Genomic DNA, 19,039 nt, shown 5'->3' with positions numbered 1-19,039 from the left:
CAAATTGTTCATTTTTTCCTCCTCCTTTCCCACTGCAGATGCAGTTTATTTACAAAGACCAAAACGTTTAATACTGAAAAGAATGCATTTGTATTTTATAAGCAGGAGCCCTGTCAAGCAAATTGCTCTTGGCAGGAAAGCAGATCATATATCTTGAGCTTATCTACCTCCTCTAGGCGGCATCCAGCCCTGATCACCTTTGGATATGCGCAGGGAGCTTTGGCAGACCCACTCTGGCTGTCTGGGCTGGGGCTGCCTGGCCCAAGGCATTTGAAGAGGGCGCGCTCTCTCCCCAGCCTGTGGTTTAGTAAGCTCAGCTTCCTCCCCTCAAGTGATGCCTCTCCGCTATCATTTTCAAGCGACCTACTACTGTTCATCTGGAATCTAAACATCTGGGAAGTTTAAAAGACCAAATTTGTTGAGGGCACCGTCTGTACTCTGATTTTATGTGCATGTAAAACATGTTGATAGCAGGATTTATTAAAATGTAACTTCTGCAATATCATCTAGGGCCAGGAAGAATGAGTTCAATCCTCTGTGGCACCATTCATTTTAGATTTGGAAGAGACTTGAATGATCACCAACTTAACCCTTTCGTTTTGCAAAAGAGGCTGATTCTGAGAGATGATGAATTTTCTAGGCAACGTGGCCAATGGCAGAGATGGGAGCAGAAAAGAATTTAACCTCCTAGATTCTCTCCATTAAGACTCTGTTACTGCATCATTCTGAATAGGACACTGGTGCAATACAAAGTGTAACAGAGGGTGCTGGGCAGAGGGTGCTGGAAGGAAAAAATTACCACTGTGACAGAGTATCCTAAAAAGATCTGGCACACAAGGTCCTTTGAATGTCTGAAAGAAGTAGTAATATTGGGAAAATCATCTCTGCACCTTGAAGAGCCTTTTTGGATCTTAGATATCCTCTTTCTCATTTATTGGGCTTCCCTGGTAGCCCAGCTGATAAAGAATCCACCTCCAATGTAGGAGACCCTGGTTTGATTCCTGGGTCAGGAAGACCTGCTGGAAAAGGGATAGGCTACCCATTCCAGGATTCTTGGGCTTCCCTGGTGGATCAGCTGTTAAAGAATTTGCCTGCAATGCAGGAGACCTGGGTTTGATCCCTGTGTTGGGAAGATCCCCCAGAGAAGGGAACGGCTACCAACTCTAGTATTCTGGCCTGGAGAATTCCATAGACTATATAGTCCATGGGGTGGCAAAGAGTCGGACACAACTGAGTGACTTTCACTTTCACTTTCTCATTAGAAAAGATTGAATATGAATAAATGTTTCTACTTAGGCTTATTGCCAGGGTCAGGAAGATCCCCTGGAGAAGGAAATGACAACCCACTCCAGTATTCTTACCTGAAAAATCCCATGGATGGAGGAGCCTGGTGGGCTACACCTCACAGGGTCACGAAGAGTGGGACACGACTGAGTGACTAACACACATATAGGATTGTAGTAGAAAATACTACATTTGATGGCAACCCAGTTTTCAGAAATATGAATGTCCAGATTTGATCATGTCCTCAGCCAGTCAGATCAACACTACAGACTGGTTTTTATTAGAACTGGGGGCAAAAATCTTCCTGCTGAAACCCCTTTGGTTGACTTTCTGGAGTCTTCTTAGACTGCCTCCTTCTGACTTAATAACTTTAATTTCCACACAGGAACTCTGCTTTTAATGGACTTAATTTTGCTTTGTAAAGTCTTTTAGACTTTGATAATTCTGGTCTAAAGTGGTTTTTTTTTTTTTTCATGCTTCTCCTTTTCTTGGAACAACTCACTCATTTTTCTCATAGTTTTAGTTAACTGTGGTCTTTGCTGGGTCTCTACTTCCAGGGTCCATGTCACACTGACTCTTATACCTTCTGACCTTGACTCTCCAATGAAGAAGGATAGAGAATGCCAAATTTTCCTCATGAGGATCCCTGAGGTCACTCAGTTATTGCAGGGTTCATGAATTAACTGAAAATAAAAAAGTACAGTAGAATGTGGGGGAACGGAAAGAGTCAAATCAAGAAGCTGCTTTTATTTCTTGTCACAAACCTTGCTCCAGTCAGGCCTGACATGGCTTTTGTATTTATTCTTTTACTTTTTTAGATTTGGGCCATTTTAAAGTCATTATTGAATTGCCTCTTTTCTATGATTTGTTTTTCTGGCTGAGAGGTATGTGGGATCCCAGCTCCCTGACAAGGGGTTGAACCTGCACCCCCTGCATTGGAAGGAGAAGTCTTAACCACTGGGCCACCAGGGAAGTCCTTCTATTGATTCTTGAATTTTCATCACCACAAGTGAAATGACAGTCCTTAGGGTGTTCTCATTTCCCGAATTTTTCTGGCTTTATTTCAGTGTCTTTCCTCTGAATGACCTTATTTCTCTTTGAGTCATGGCAATAATACTTTGCTTTATATATATATATATATATATATATATATATATATATATCCCCCTCAAATAGTTTCAGATATTTACTTTCAAAATCTATAAGGACTATTATAAGAAAAATAAATTAGGCAGATAGGCTGTGGCTTGAATGAAATATCTGCCAGAGGCAAACCAAAAATGCTTCTTCTCAAAGCTTATAATTTCCAATGACATATCTCTATCATAACCCGTCATCTTGTATTATCATGATGTGTGTCTGTGTTTCCTTCTCTCAATCATCTGTGAGCTCAGCTTTATTTACTGTTTTATGCTGAATATCTAATATACTGTCTGGTGTATGGTAAGATCACAAAAATTGCATGTAGGACATTAAAGAAATTTTTAGATTTAAGAAAAACAGTAATGTAATAAGTAATAAAATCTGTTTTTTTTTTTTAAATCTCTTTAGTTTTTCTTTTATTTTTTCTCCTTTATTACCAGAAAAAATGATGGTCTGGACACCTCAGACAACAAAATGGCATCTTCCTCCCCCATCTTACAACCTCCAAGTCTCCCTTGAATATTACCTCAACTTGTTATGTGGTGTTGTGAGCATCTGTCCTTTCTATTTAAGGTTGTGTGTAACCATTTTCTGTTACGGAAAAAAAAAAAAAAGGTCAATTCTTGCAGCAATGGTTTGCTGAAGCTGGTGAAATGGATTGGTTTTGTTGACAAATCGTCTCGGTCTGAATTGCTGACATTTCTCAGCCCTCTGCTGGATTGCACAACATTGTGCAACTTTATGTGGAAATAAATGAGTTTATTAGCAATGAGTTGTGTGCTTGCGGCCGTGTCCGTGTGTGATCATAAACATCTTCTGTGGGTACTTACAGCAATAATGACACCACTTTTTTTTCAGTTCACCCTTTATCATAAACTATGCCATTATTCATTTCAGTGGGCGCATCTGACCTCAAAGAATGTTATGAGAGTAGCTTGTTGAAACAGAATAATGGACAGTAGACTCTGAGTAATCCTCCCCTGGCAGGGTCATGTGATAGCGGAGCAGACAGCTTCTTCTATGTTGGTGGTCTGTAAGATCTCTATGTTAAACCATTCACACGGAACACACTAGACCCAGTTTTCAGTGACTTAAAACAGCAGTGTTTTCTGGGCTAGTCAGCCTTGGTCCTTGTGGGGTGAACCTGTGCCTCCAGGGTGTGCTTCCTGAGGAGACCCAGCTGAATGGAGCTTCCTACCCTAACAGAGCACACCGCCCTCAGAGAACTGGACAAGCCAAGGAAGTGCTCAACCCCTCAAGTGGCAGGAGTCCAAAAACAAGCACAGAGCTAACAGATGAACTCAGGGATGACCAGGGTGGTGGCTGTGTGGGGATGGAATGAGTTAGGCAAGATTAGCAGGGAAAGCTTGGAGGGAGACCAGCCTTGGACTAGTGGAATTAGGTTATGGTCAACAAAAATGAGCCGGGAGAATGTTCTAGTTTGCCTGGGGTAGGTCATTTGGGAAGTTAGGAGGAAGGAGTCATGAGCTATGGGGTATGGAAGGGAAATGAAACTGTTGGATAAGTAGGCCAACTAAAATTCCCTCAGGAAAAAAAAAGTCACTACAATCTGAATCACTAAAGAGTTTTAGACAAGACGCTAAAACAGAAGCAGAATCTGGGCTTCATGTGTTTGCTGTCAGCAGGGCACTGGACTTGCTGTTGGAGGACAAAGGTGAGTAAGAAGTGGTCCTGCCCTGGAGGATCTGAGCCAGGTCAGAGATGAGCTGTGAATAGCTTATTTCCATATGCTGAGCTAAGTGATGCACTAAAGGTGTTCCCGGGGCTCCAGGGAAGCACAGAGGGGCAGCACCCACACTGACTTTGGAAGACTTGAGGAGGGGGTGTCACTGTGGTGGTGCACAGGTGGATATTAGAAGAGCCATAAGACTCATTCCAACAAAGAAGTCCATGTGTGGTGGAGGAGTGGAAAGGTTGGGAAAGATTCTGTTAGGTAGAAAGGGTAGTTGGAGGTAAAGTCCCCACACATGAAACACTCATGATATTTGCTGAAGCTGCTTCTTGAGTGGGAACTGCTGGGTCATCAACTTTGATTCGAGGTTGGGTGGGTGGTGGGAGATACACCTAGGACCATAGGCTAGGGCTGTGTTTCCATCACAGGAGCGTAGTTTTGAGTGATGAGAGCTTGTAAGGTGTTTGAAGATGGGCACTAGGGTGGTGGGGCTTTAGAATCATCCCTCTGGTAAGTGTGAGGAAGGGTAGGTGAGGGTGTTGGCTGTTAACAGTTAAGAGACTGAGTTGGAGGTTCTGAGCACTTGACTAGGGCGCTGGCAGTGAGATTGGAAAGGAGTGACAGGTACAGGAAAGAATTTTCATTTGAAGGTCTGAGGGTGCTGGGATTGTTAGGTCATGAAGAGATGGAAAGAGGAATCTGGGATCACTGGAAGATTTTTGGCTTTGATGGCTGAGTTCATGGTGCTGCCTCCAACTCCCCTGGGGTTTGAGAGGTGGAGGAGTCTCGGTGGCATCTAGTATAAAAGAAGACTGGAAGTGAATCAGCTTCATTCCAGCCACTAGTAGTTGCGTTGACAGAGAACTGGAGTTTTATTACTAGTTCTGGTTATTACTAGTTCCATCATCAAAAGCAAGTGAGGGAACCTCGCGCAACTTCTGCTTTGTCATCTGCAGGTGACCATCACCTGTGATGTGTGCCCCGGAGGAGGGCTGTGAAGATCACTCTGGAGGTGGCCGAGAGGAACCCGGAGCGCTGTGCTCCTGGTGGACCGCAATGCTCTGGAGATGGCGCTCCATCCATGTTCTCCGCCCGGCTGTGTTTTTGGAGCATGGGGAAATAGTGGAGCTCTGCCCAAGATCCGCTCTTACCACGAATGCTAACGGAGCAGACACTCAGGACCAGCAGAGACGACTCAGCATTTCTGAGGGTTTGTGGGTTTAACTTTGAGTCAACGTTATTCTAACACTTTAAGTTCACTTAATATTTACAGCGTATAGTAGTTGGTAGATGGAGGCACAGAGCCGGGATTGGCTTCAGGGCCAGCAGAATCCCTTTTCGGCAGCTCTAGGAAATCCGCCATGATAATTTTTTTCCCCACCGGGCAATTTTATTTTAATAGTTGAAAAACTTGAGCAGATTTAAATGTTTGTTATTAAACAACGAAAAGAATAGGAGGCCACAGTGGACTCATCAGGGAAGATGCCAGTTGCAGTTCTGAATATGTGAAAATAAAAAGGAGGTGAAGTATCTCTCTGAATCTTCCTGTCACAAACCCCCCAGACCAACTTTGTCATAAGCCACCACCGCTCAGAGTTCACAGATAGGAAAGAAACAGATCAATTAGCGGAGTTCCTGAAAGTGCCCTGTGACTGACACTGGTTCCTATTGGTAGCTGTTGAGAGCCAGTGCTGGGTTAAGCTGGCATTGGTTCTTCCAGAAGAGCCAGAAGGTTTCACATGAATTTTTTTTTTTTTTTCCTTTAAGTTGGAAAAACCAGTCAGGAGAAAAAAAATTTCTCCACCCCACCCCCCCTTCTTTTAATATCGTTTTCAGTAGCACAATGCATTTAAAGTAAGGCATAGTTTCCTCAGAGTAATATGGCCTCAGGACATGATTTAGATGGAAAATTTAAGTAAGATTAATGCAATTTATTATCCGACAGGATATCCCTACAAGCCACACTATTTGGCTGAATTTTAGATTCCCAATCTAATATTTCAGATGAGATTTCCAGATGGGTGTCTTATTCCTCTATTAGTTTAGTCAGGGTGATATAGAGTTTGTAAAACGGGAGAGGTTAAACTAGTTTTAACACTTGATTAATCATTGAAATTACTTTGTGATTGTTTGAATTCATTGACTTTTGTTTATTAAGTAACTCCCTAAAATTCAAAGCCAACACAAACTGGGGGCACATTTCCAGCTTTGCTAATTTATTTGATGACTTCTTCAAAGGGATTTTTTTTTAAAAAAGTAGTAAATTTACGGTTACATTGAAAGGCTGCTCAATGCTTGCTCCTTGCCTTTCGAAAGAGAAGAGTGTGGGTTTGTAAGACTGAGGTCACACACACACACACACACACACCCCAGACCTACATTCTAATTTCCTGGAACATTTCGGGGCAGATAAATCTATGAAACAAATTGGATGAATAATTATCAGAGCTTTGGCAACTTCCATCAAGAAACAGAAGGATAGAACAGAAACTGTTTGAGGTGACAAACCACACGTATATTCTGCCATTTAATAAAACACTGGTGAGTTTGTTAAGGGAGATGAATTCCAGAGCACACAGTGAGGCTGTTCTCAATGGAGGATGAGCTCTGAGGAGGTACCTTAGACAATGGAACGTGCTCCACAGCAAGACCTAGCTCTTAGCACAGAGGGAAAGGGGAGGGGGCTGATTCAGAAAGTGGACAAAGCTCCAAACCAGAATTTCTTTTAGGGATATGAAAATTTCCTGAAGTCTGGGTTTGGTAAATTGATTACAATCTCTTTTCAGAGCCCTATCAGGAGAAAAGTAGTGAGCTGCAGACATAAATTTGAATTCCAGAGTCTCCGACTAACCCAACTCATAAATGAATTCCTAAATGCTGACTGAGCCAGAAGACCCAGCTTTGGAAAACCACTTGGCAGGAATCATTAGTTTCAAAATGAGATGAACTGCTCTATTTAGCCCTCATTCAAAACTTTACAGAAATGCCAGATTTCCATAAACACAGGTTTCCTTGAATTTCCAGGGCTTTGATTAACTGGTAGTTGAGGGTGTCTCACAAATACAGATTTGTATGCAATATTCAGCTTGGACGAGATTGGGAGCTGGAAGCCAAAACAAAGTATTCCCTCTTCTTTCTAAGATGTTAACTCTTCCCTTGTTTTTCAGAAAGCTCTTTTTGTTATGAGGAGTTTGGAGAATTAAAAATTAGTCTATGGTTTAAAACTGGCTATACATCATATTCTTGTCTTTTATATCATCATTCACTAAGCTTTCCGTGACCGATCGACAGCCTACTGCTTTATAGTGTGGTTTTAATGCCCCAAAGGAATAAGAGAATTAAAAAATATGCTGCTGTCTCTGCTGAAAAAGCCATAAAGTTGTGGCTTCTACTAAGTAAAGAGATTGCTTGCAAAGAGATATTTTCTTGTTTTAATGTGTTTTCATTTTTCCTCTTATGACTATTTTTCTCCACTGATACTGGCACATTAGGCAGAGTACCTAAAATCGGTACAATGTAGACAAAGGTTAAAAACTGAGGTGATTGCTTGTTTTGGCTTTGTATTCAGGTCAATAAAAGCAAAATAAATTTGGAGGGTAAATAGCCAGTTTTCTGTTTTCTGAAAAGCTGTTTCCTTTTCAAGGAGCCCAGCACTGACCTGAGTTATGATATGGATTCCATTGCCTTTGTGGGCTTTTCCCATATGTCTTTCAATTCCTGTTATTTGTCCACAGGGTTTTAAACATCAGTGATTATGTAAGAAGAAAGTATTAGTTAAGCTAGTTAGGCTGCCTCAACCAGGCTGAATCTTTTGTTTTTAGTGGAAGGGCTTAAAAGGTACCCAGTGACCAGGTTTACTAAGTGTAGGATGAAGCTTAGCTTACAAGAGGGTAAAAACACCCTCAGACATCAACACATTCAGCTTCAGTTTTAACCTTTTTCTGGGTAGTAGGAACTCACAGTCTTGTCTAAATGAACTGAATTTTACAGGTGGTTTTGCAAAAGTTCAGCCTCCAGTTATAGAAGGGGATATAGAATTCAACCTAGAAAAGGCATCTTTAAGACAGTTTTGCTCCTGGTCACAGGACCGCATGAGCATTCTAGAAATCAGAACATGGGATGTTGCCCAAGAATGACTAGGAAGTCCCTTTATTAGTTTTTTCAAAAGAGACAGTTTCAATGTTTTCATCAGAGATTTGTCATGATAATAACCCTCTTACTCAGACTTTGCTTGCAGTACCTGGTAAGCAGCCTAGAATAACACTATGGTGAGGTTTGCAGATTGATACCTGTTGTCATTGTCATCCGCCTCCTTTCCTTCATCTACCTCTTCCTCATCGTGATTATCATCATTACCATCATAATCACCCTTAGTGACTAACTTAGACGTTGGCCAAGATGAAACTTAATTTAGCCTATTTCCCTATTTCTTTTTCTCATCCTTCTTCTTTCTCTTTTTTCCCCTCTTTCAGGGACCAAAAATCAAAAAGGTAAGATTTCTCCAATAGTATCTATAGTCACACAAATGTGTATATGTGAGGAGCATGGCTCCTGAGGGGTAAGCAGATGCAGAACTAATTAGCAAGTACTCCTGATCTGACCACCTTATGGGATTTCTGGGCTTAGTCCCTGGAGCCTCTGACTATACAGTGCAAAGGTTCTGAGAAATTCTATTCCTTCATAAGACAGAATGAGATGCCCCAGAACTGAGGGTTTTGTGTAAGGGAAAAAAAGTCTAGGGACACTGAGTAACAAAGTAAGGGAGCAAAGTAAAGGACTAAGAATAAAAGAAGACAGTGGAATCCACTCAATAATAAGTCTGATTTCCATTTCACACAGTAGGCAAGATTCATTTCATTATGAGAACAGGAGACTTTGCCAACAGAGACCTTGGGTTGTGTGTTCATGCAGAGGGGGTGAGTTGCTATCTGGATATACTTTCTGTCACTTGGTAATTATTCTGTGGAGTCCAGGAAGCCTCCAAATTCCCATCTTCTCTTTCTCTTGGAGTGCCTGTCACCTGCTGCCTTTTGGCTCCTGGAGAATGCCCATCTGCACTATTGCTGCTCCCTGTGTCTTCCATGAAGGACTTATTTACCTGTACATAAGGTGGTTCTTTTTACTTTCAGCCATTCACTGAAAATTCCTTATTTTTCATTTTTTGTTGCAGTCTTTTTTTTTTTGTATTCTAGGCACTGTCCTAGGCACAAGGAATACAATGGAATTTGTAATCTGCAGAGGAGACTGGCACTAATCAGGTCATTCTAAAGAAATGTTAATCATAAGTGAGGCAAGTTCGTTGAAGGTAAACTGCATGGCTTCCCCGGTGGCTCAGATGGTAAAGAATCTGCCTGCAACATGGGAGACCTGGGTTTGATCCCTGGGTCGGGAAGATCCCCTGGCGAAGGGAATGGCAATCCACTCCAGTTTTCTTCCCTGGAGAACTCCATGGACTGAAGAGCCTCGTGGGCTACATGGGGTCGCAAAGATTCGGACATGACTGAGCAACTAACGCACACACACAAACTGCATGGCATGGCATGCCATCACTCATTTGGCTGGGACGTGACAATTGCACTGGGTCTAGAGTGTGAGCTAGATGAAGAGAGGAGTGGGGAAACTTCTGGTTAGGGAGCCAGGTTGTGCAAAAGTATGTGCTCTCGCAGCCAAAACCATGCTGTGGTCTGTGTGTGGAGGTGCAGTGGGGGTGGAGAGAGTTTCCCTTTCATCGCTTCTGAGTTGAAATTTGTCACCTGGGTCTTGGAACCAATTCTGCCACCTGTGCTCCAAGTCCTATATGGCCTCTTAGGTAAAAGGGCCCTTTATTTTCTGGATCTAATCCCGTAATATGCTCTACTCTTAAAAAAAAAAAAATCAGTTTAAGAGTACTAGGGGCAAGGCAGGAACACACATAAAGCCAGCAAGCACATCTCTGTTTTACTTCTTCCATGTCCTCAGGGTGTAAATCTCTGTCCTTCCTTCAGACAAGCAAGGTGCACACACCACCACCGCCAGCAGCAGCCATCGTGTATGTCATTTCAGTCTATGGAAGAGTGGACCACTCAGGTGAGTTTGCCTTTGGGGGCACTACCACATAACCTAGAGTGACCTCTTTCTGAAATACCTGCCTCCACTGTAGAACCTACCACATTCCATCTTCCTTGTTTTAATTCCTTGACTTTAAGATCTGACCTATCTTATTATTTCATTATAGATTCAGCTCTTTTAAAATGCTGACTTCTCACTCCAGAACACATGTCATGCATCCTTGAGTAAATTGTCTCCCACTTTGTTCCATTGCCCTGAACCCATTTGTCCCTGGAGGTTGTTCTGAAAATAACACCCTACCTGGGTCATCTCCACTGAGACCTGGGCACCCATCTCTTTGTATCAGTTCAGTTCAGTTCAGTTCAGTTGCTCAATCGTGTCCGACTCTTTGCGACCCCATGAATCACAGCACGCCAGGCCTCCCTGTCCATCACCAACTCTTGGAGTTTACTCAAACTCATGTCCATCGAGTTGGTGATGCCATCCAGCCATCTCATCCTCTGTCATCCCCTTCTCCTCCTGCCCCCAATCCGTCCCAGCATCAGGGTCTTTTCCAATGAGTCAGCTCTTCGCATGAGGTGGCCAAAATATTGGAGTTTCAGCTTCAGCTTCAGTCCTTCCAATGAACACCCAGGACTGATCTGCTTTAGGATGGACAGGTTGGATCTCCTTGCAGTCCAAGGGACTCTGAAGAGTCTTCTCCAACACCACAGTTCAAAAGCATCAATTCTTCGGCGCTCAGCTTTCTTCACAGCCGAACTCTCACATCCATACATGACCACTGGAAAACCCATAGCCTTGACTAGACGGACTTTTGTTGGCAAAATAATGTCTCTGCTTTTTAATATGTTATCTAGGTTGGTCATAACTTTCCTTCCAAGGAGTAAGCGTATTTTAATTTCATGGCTGCAATCACCATCTGCAGTGATTTTGGAGCACAAAAAAATAAAGTCAGCCACTGTTTCCACTGTTTTCCCATCTATTTCCCATGAAGTGATGGGACCAGATGCCATGATCTTAGTTTTCTGAGTGTTAAGCTTTAAGCCAACTTTTTCACTCTCCTCTTTCACTTTTATCAAGAGGCTTTTTATGGTGATCCTCAAATCATACTGCTATGAAAAGCAGATGTCTTGTCAACCATTTTTTAATGAGGTTTTGTTGTTGTTCTAGCTTTTAAAATGGCACATACTAGTTTTCAAATATTGCAAATACAGAAGAAACATAAAAAGACCACATATATAGAAATGACTAGTACAAATATCGAGTTTTCATGTTGACTTTTTTCTGCCTTATTGGCTATTTCTTTTGTATACTATTGTTGAACAATTTGTCAATTTTCAATTGACTCATGATGCCTTTGAAAAAAGTTATGTATTATGTTCTTATAAACACAAAAATTTTGTTTGGGGGTCATTTATGGTATTCCATCTATATTTAAGGCTGTTTCTAAGTCAATATATACAATATGATTTGGATTCTATGCTATGTGTTTCTTTTAGTCACACATAGACAGGTAGCTACCATATCATCAACATCACTTTTGATTATACAGAAGAGTAAGATATAATACCTTTCTGAATTATTTATAATATGGATTTACATATTGATAGCTACCATCTACTGAGCCTTCTCATGTCCTAGGCATTCTGTTGTATTTTCTTTGCACAAATCAATGCAGTAGATACTATAACCCTTCATAGAAAAGTTAATTATTATTTTTACATTATGTTTAAATGTTTTTCAAAATTTTCAGCTTTCATTTCTAATATGGTAAATACTGATAGACAAAACTCACACAAACAAAACATCTTTGGGGATACTTAATAAATTTTAAGAACATAAAAGGATGCTGAGATTTTAAGAGATTGATACATGGTGATCTAACTCATTATAGGCTCTATATAATTATTAGGTATTAATATTAAATTTTGAATTTTTATTCAGTTGTAATTGGTATACAATAAACTGCATATTGAGTGTGTAACTCAATGAGTTTGACATACGAATATTCCCATGAAACCTTTGCCATAATTAAGATAATAAACATATTCATTATTCCCAGAGTGCATTGTAATTCATCCCTCCCTCCCTATGGTCCCCATAGTTAGCAGACCCACTGGTCTGCTTTCTGTTAGAATTAAGTGTTGACATTTTCTAGAGTTTTATTTAAATGGAATCATATAGCATGCATTCTTTTATAACTGCATTTATTCAACTTAACATGATTATTTTAAGATATATCCATCTATGCTGTTCTGTATATCAAGAGTTAGTTCACTTTTATGGCAGAGAAGAGCTCTATTGTATGGATGTACCAATATGTTTATCCATTCAGTGGTTGATAGACATTTTGTTGTTTCCAGTTTGGGGCTAATATGAACATTCACGTACAAGTCTTTGTGTGGATATCTGTTTTTATTTCTTTTAGATAAATGCCTAGGAGTAGAATGTTTAACTGTTTAAGAAACTACCAAAGTGTTTTCCAAAGTGATTGTACAACTTTGTATTTCCTAAATTCCTATTAAGTGCATGAAAGTTTCAGTTCCACCACATACTTGCTAACTTGGTAAGATGAATTCAAAAAAATTTAAAGTTATTTTAGTGGATGTGTAGTGGTGTCTCATTGTGATTTTAATTTGCCTTTTCATATGTTTATTAGCCATTCATATATCTTCCTTAGTGTTATATCTGTTCAAATCTTTTGCCCATAAAATTGGGGCTTTGCAATTTTATTATTGAATTATGAATTCTTTATATAGCCTAGATATCAGTCTTTTATTGGATATAAGATTTGTAAATCTTGTCTCCCAGTCTATAGCTTACTTGATATTTTCTTAACAGTGTATTTTGAAGAAGTATAGTTTTTAATTTTTAGGAAGTCTGACTTATTATATGTTATAAATTAAGTTATAGATAACTATTATTATAGATGTCTTTTATGCTTATTTTATAAATCTTAGCCAAATCTAAGGTCACCCTGATTTTCTCATTTGTTTTCTTCTGGGAAATTTATAGTTTGGGCTTTTACATCTAGTTCTTTAACTCATTTTGACTTAATTTTTAATAATGGTGTGCCAATAGACCAATTATATGTATATTCTGAACTCTATTTTGTCTATTAGTTGATGCAAATATCATGCTGTCTTCATTACTCTATATTTATACTTAGTCTTAAAATAAGGTGGTATAAGTATTCCAACTTTGTTCCTTTTGTTTCAGAACTTTTTATTTATTCTAGGTCCTTTAAATTTCTGTACACATTTTAGAATCAGCTTGTCAATTTGTACACAGTGGTTGCTGGGATTTTGATTGTGATTATGTTGTATTTAGTCATTAATTTAGGAAGAATTTGCATTTCAAAATCATTTTCTTGTTTGCCAGTGAATATGCTCTTATTATCTTGTAGGATCTATAGTGATGTTCTTTGTCTGTTTCTAATGTTGGTGCTTTATATTTTCTCATGCTTTTCCCAGATGTTCATCAGATTTGTATATCATCCCAAAGAACCAGAGTTGATTTAATTAATTTTAATATTATTTTTCTGTTTTCTACTTCACTGATTTCAGTTTTTTATTATTATTTTTGTATTTGTTCTTCTTTTCCCTGTCCCTTAGTGGACATTAGGATCATCGATTTAAGACTTCTTTTCTAACATAAGCATTTAAAGCTATGCATTTTCATTTATGATTTTAGTTGTTCCCTCACAAATTTTGATATGTCTTGTTTTCATTTTTATTCCATTCAAAATACTTACTAATTTTCTGTTGATTCCTCATTTGACCTGTGGGTTATTTAAAAGTACATTGTTTAGTTTTTAAATATGAGGAGATTTTGCAAAGATCTTTCTATTACTCACATTTAATTTCATACCATTATAGTCAGAGAACATACTTTATTAGATTTGAATATTTTTAAATTTACTGAGACTTATCTTATGACTTAGAATATGATTGATGGTGATAAATGTGCTGGGTGCTCTTGAAAAGAAAGTATTTTGCTGATGTTGGATACTGTTTTACAAATGTCACTTAGGTAAAGTTGTTTGATAATGTTTGTCTTCCATATTCTCACTGTTTTTTTTTGTTCTATCATTTATTGAGAAAGGTGTTAAACATTTATGTTTGTGAATTTCTTAATTTCTTTTTTTCGTTTCTCTGACTTTCCACTTCATGCATTTTGAATCTCTGTCACTAGCTACATGAACCTTTAGGATTGATATATATTCTTGATAAATTGACTGCTTTCTTACAATAAAATAACCGTCTTTATTTCTTATAATATTTCTTACCAGAAATCTGCTCTGTCTGATATTAATACAGAGACTCCCATTTTCTTTAATGCTAGAATGATGGATCATTTTCTGTTATTTTTACATTTAACCTATCTGTGTCTTTATGTTTAATTTCGTCTCTTGCACTTAGCAAGTAGTCCTACTTTCTTTTTTGTTGTTGGTTTGTTTTACATATGTCTGCTTATTTTCCAACCTGGTAACCTCTGCCTTTTCACTGTTGTGTTGCAAATGCAGTCACACTTGGGGTGCTGGGGTTAGGACTTAAGCACGTAGATATTGGAGGGGACACAGTTTATACCCTAGGGAAGTTTTTCCACTCTAGCTGATAGAGCCACTATCTAGTCCTAGTTTTGTGTGAGCTTTGGGGATTGTTCTGCCTGTTCTTTCCCTGGCCTCGAGCTTTTCTTCAAAAATTTTTTAAACCAATCCTCAGTCAAAGACTCAAGGGGAATTTGCAGGTATTCAGGATTCTCTTTTTTTGAACAATTTGTTCCCTTTCTTTGGTATTCTTCTCTGTGAATTCTAGCCACTTTGGCCTTCTCTGACTTGAAAGCTTGTCTTTTCAACTCAGGGCACCACCAGGCTCTGTTTGACTTTCCCCTCCTTGAATCACACCTTGGAAGCTCCTTAGATGCAATATTCTGGAGCAGCTGTAGGGCTCACTTATTTGTTTCCCTTCTCCCAGGGATCACTATATGTACTGCCTATTGCCTGAAAATGATTATTTCTTGTGTATTTCTACTTATTTGTTTAAGTTGGGAAGATCACTTCTAATTTGTTACTTTCTTATACCAGAAGTGGAAGTCAGCTAAGCTGTAATTATTATTATGCTATTATTATACATATATATAATAATTTTTCTGCTTATAATTTGTAAACCTTTACTGAGGCCTTGCCCTGTCCTAGATTCTACATTAGTCTCTATATTAGTCACTGCAAATAGTTGATAAGACATCTTACCTGCCCTAAAGAGATTGTCAGTGTAGTCACAAGGCAGATTTATATACACATGTTTCCAAAATTAAGCTCTGAAAGGTTTTTTAATGGCCGCTGATTCTTATCCCAGTATGCATGTCTCTTCACAATTTACTTTGCCACTTTTCTCCACGTCCTTAAAATCTGGACTAGAATTCTGAAGTGGAAATGATATCCTGTGAGTTTTGCAGTCTGAGCCACAGGAGACCTTGAAGTTTCTACATTTGCCCTCTTGGGATGCTGTTCTGAGACTTCTATGTAAGGACAGCAGGGGGCCTGATGGAGGATCGAGATCACACAGAGGAGAATCAAGATCCCCCAGTCAAAACCATTAGCATTGGCCAGCACAGTAGGCTTTCCAGCTGAATGCAGCTTCAGCACTCCATTTAGAAAAGATTAGCAAAATGATATCCCAACCAACCCACAGAATTGTGGGAAAAAAATAGTTTTTTGTAAGCTGCTAAAATTTGGAGTGGTTTGTTATACAGAAAAGTGTTGAAACAAAAATGCTAATTTACTTCTTCCCAGAAATTTCTGCAGTTGCTCCACTCTCAGGAATAGTTGTTATTGGTGATATTTGATGAATGTGTTTTTCAGGCCATTCACCTGATGCTCAATGCATATTACTTTCTATTGCTATTCAGTGCCTCAGTTTAGTTGTGTCCTACTCTTTGCAACCCCGTGGACTGCAGCATGCCAGTCTTCCCTGTCCATTACCAACTCCTGGAACCTACTCAAACTCATGTCCATTGCATCACTGATGCCATCCAATCATCTGTCATACCCTTAACCTCCCACCTTGAATTTTTCCAAGCATCAGGGTCTTTTCCAAAGAGTCAGTTGTTTGCATCAGGTGGCCAAGTTATTGGAGTTTCAGCTTCAACATCAGTCCTTCCAATGAACAACCAGGACTGATCTGCTTTAGGATTGACTGGTTGGATCTCCTTGCAGTCCAAGGGACTCTAAAGAGTCTTCTCCAGCACCACAGTTCAAAAGCATCAGTTCTTTGTCACTCAGCTTTCTTTATAGTCCAACTCTCACTTCCATACATGACCACTGGAAAAACCATACCTTTGACTAAATGGTCCTTTGTTGGCCAAGTAATGTCTCTGCTTTTTAATATGCTGTCTAGGTTGGTCATAGCTTTTCTTTCAAGAGCAAGAGTCTTTTAATTTCATGGCTGCAGTCACCATCTGCAGTGATTTTGTAGCCCAAGAAAATAAAGTCAGCCACTGTTTCCACTGTTTCCCCATCTATTTCCCATAAAGTGATGGGACCAGATGCTATGACCTTAGTTTTCTGAATGTTGAGCTTTAAGCCAACTTTTGCACTCTCCTCTTTCACTTTCATCAAGAGGTTCTTTAGTTCTTCTTCTCTTTCTGCCGTGAGGGTGGTGTCATCTGAATATATGAGGTTATTGATATTTCTCCTGGCAATCTTGATTCCAGCTTGTGCTTCATCCAACCCAGCGTTTCTCATGACGTACTCTGCATATAAGTTAAATAAGCAGGGTGACAGTATACAGCCTTGATGTACTCCTTTCCTGATTTGGAACCAGTCTGTTGCTCCATGTCCCAGTTCTAAATGTTGCTTCCTGACCTGCATATAGATTTCTCAGGAGGCAGGTCAGGTGGTCTGGTATTCCCATCTCTTGAAGAATTTTCCACAGTTTGTTGTGATCCACACAGTCAAAGACTTTGGCATAGTCAATAAAGCAAAAGTAGATGTTTCTCTGGAATTCTCTTGCTTTTTCTGTGGTCCAGTGGATGTTGGCAATTTGATCTCTGGTTCCTCTGCCTTTTCTAAATCTAGCTTGAACATCTGGAAGTTCATGGTTCATGTACTGTTGAAGCCTGGCTCAGAGAATTTTGAGTGTGTAAGATGAGCACAATTGTTCAGTAGTTTGAATGTTCTTTGGCATTGCCTTTCTTTGGGATTGGAATGAAAATTGACCTTTTCCAGTCCTGTGGCCACTGCTGAGTTTTCCAGATTTGCTGGCATATTGAGTGCAGAACTTTCACAGCATCATCTTTTAGGGTTTGAAATAGTTCAACTGGAATTCCATCACCTCCACTAGCTTTGTTCATAGTGATGCTTCCTAAGGCCCACTTGACTTCACACTCCAGGATGTCTGGCTCTAGGTGAGTGATCACATCATTGTGGTTATCTGGGTCATGAAGATCTATTTTGTATAGTTCTGTGTATCTTGTCACCTCTTCTTAATATCTTCTGCTTCTGTTAGGTCCGTACCATTTCTGTGCTTTATTGTGTTCATCTTTGCATGAAATGTTCCCTTGGTATCTCTAATATTCTTGAAGAGATCTCAAGTCTTTTCCATTCAATTGTTTTCCTCTATTTCTTTGCACTGATCACTGAAGAGGGCTTTCTTATCTCTCCTTGCTATTCTTTGGAACTCTGCATTCAAATTTGTATATCTTTCCTTTTCTCCTTTGCCTTTAGCTTCTGCATAGTCATTCTATTATGTGTCCTTGACTAAATCAAAAGCTCTTTAAGGGTAGAGTAGTTTCCTTAAATTGCATTTCCAATGCTTTGGTAGGAACGATAGTTCAAAGAAATATTTGATGATATTGATACAAATACTTTATAACAATCACACTTCAGTAAGTCTATAAATTATCCTGGTTACCTTTGTTCAATAGATTATAAATACTTCGGAAGAGCCTATGAAGGGTTAGGCACTGTGCTTTCAGAAACTTTATTGTTGCTGTTGTTAGTAAAATTATTATTATTTAAGTGATCACAATAACTGTGAGTTAGTACTCTCATTTTGTACTTAGAGTGTCTGAGTCTCAGAGAAGTAAAAGCCTAATTCTAGCACATACAATTCACAAGTGGCAGAAATGAAAGCTCAGATATCGCAACTCCAAGAATAGAGCTTTTCCAGAACTTTCTCAGAAATAGGCAGATAAGAAGACTTAAGTGCTATGCCTGGGGCAGCAGACTGGGACAAGAGCACCCGTGGGGCCCCCTTTCTTCAGAGGCCTTGGTGGGAAGCATCTCATAGTAAACGTGAATTAGCATAGGGTTGCCAAGGAGTGGAGGATGTGAAAGCACATGGTTTTCAGGCAGCAGGCTCTCCGCAGCTTTCCCAGTCTGCCTTCCCCAGGAGGAGAAGAGTTGGGCTGACATTGCCCTCGACCACTTGGCTTGTTTTTTCCTGAGCCCCCCCGTGGCCTAGTCTCAGACAGTAGTGACCCATGGTCACCCAGTGAGACACTTTGTAGCCAATTCAGCAAGACCATCTGTGGGTAAAAGTGATACCTGGGTGGAAAGACCTAGCATCTTTTGTAATTGAAGTAGCTGACTTACAATGTTGTGTTAGTTGCAGGTGTACGGCACAGTGAACCATGTGTATATATGTATGTATATAAATCCCATGTTCTTTGCCCATTCACCTGTAGATGGATACTTAAGCTGCTTCTGAGTCTTGGCCACTGTGAACAATGCTGACATGAACATCGGGGAGCATGTATCGTTTTGAATTACAGTTTTCTCCATATTTAAGCCCAGGCAGGAGTGGGATTGCAGTGTCACATGGTAGTTCTACGTTTAGTTTTTTAAGGAACCTCTGTAATGGCTACACC

The sequence above is a fragment of the Cervus canadensis genome, chromosome 13, assembly GCF_019320065.1.
Source record: "Cervus canadensis isolate Bull #8, Minnesota chromosome 13, ASM1932006v1, whole genome shotgun sequence".
NCBI lineage: Eukaryota > Metazoa > Chordata > Mammalia > Artiodactyla > Cervidae > Cervus > Cervus canadensis.
Note: the sequence above shows the minus strand (reverse complement) of the source record.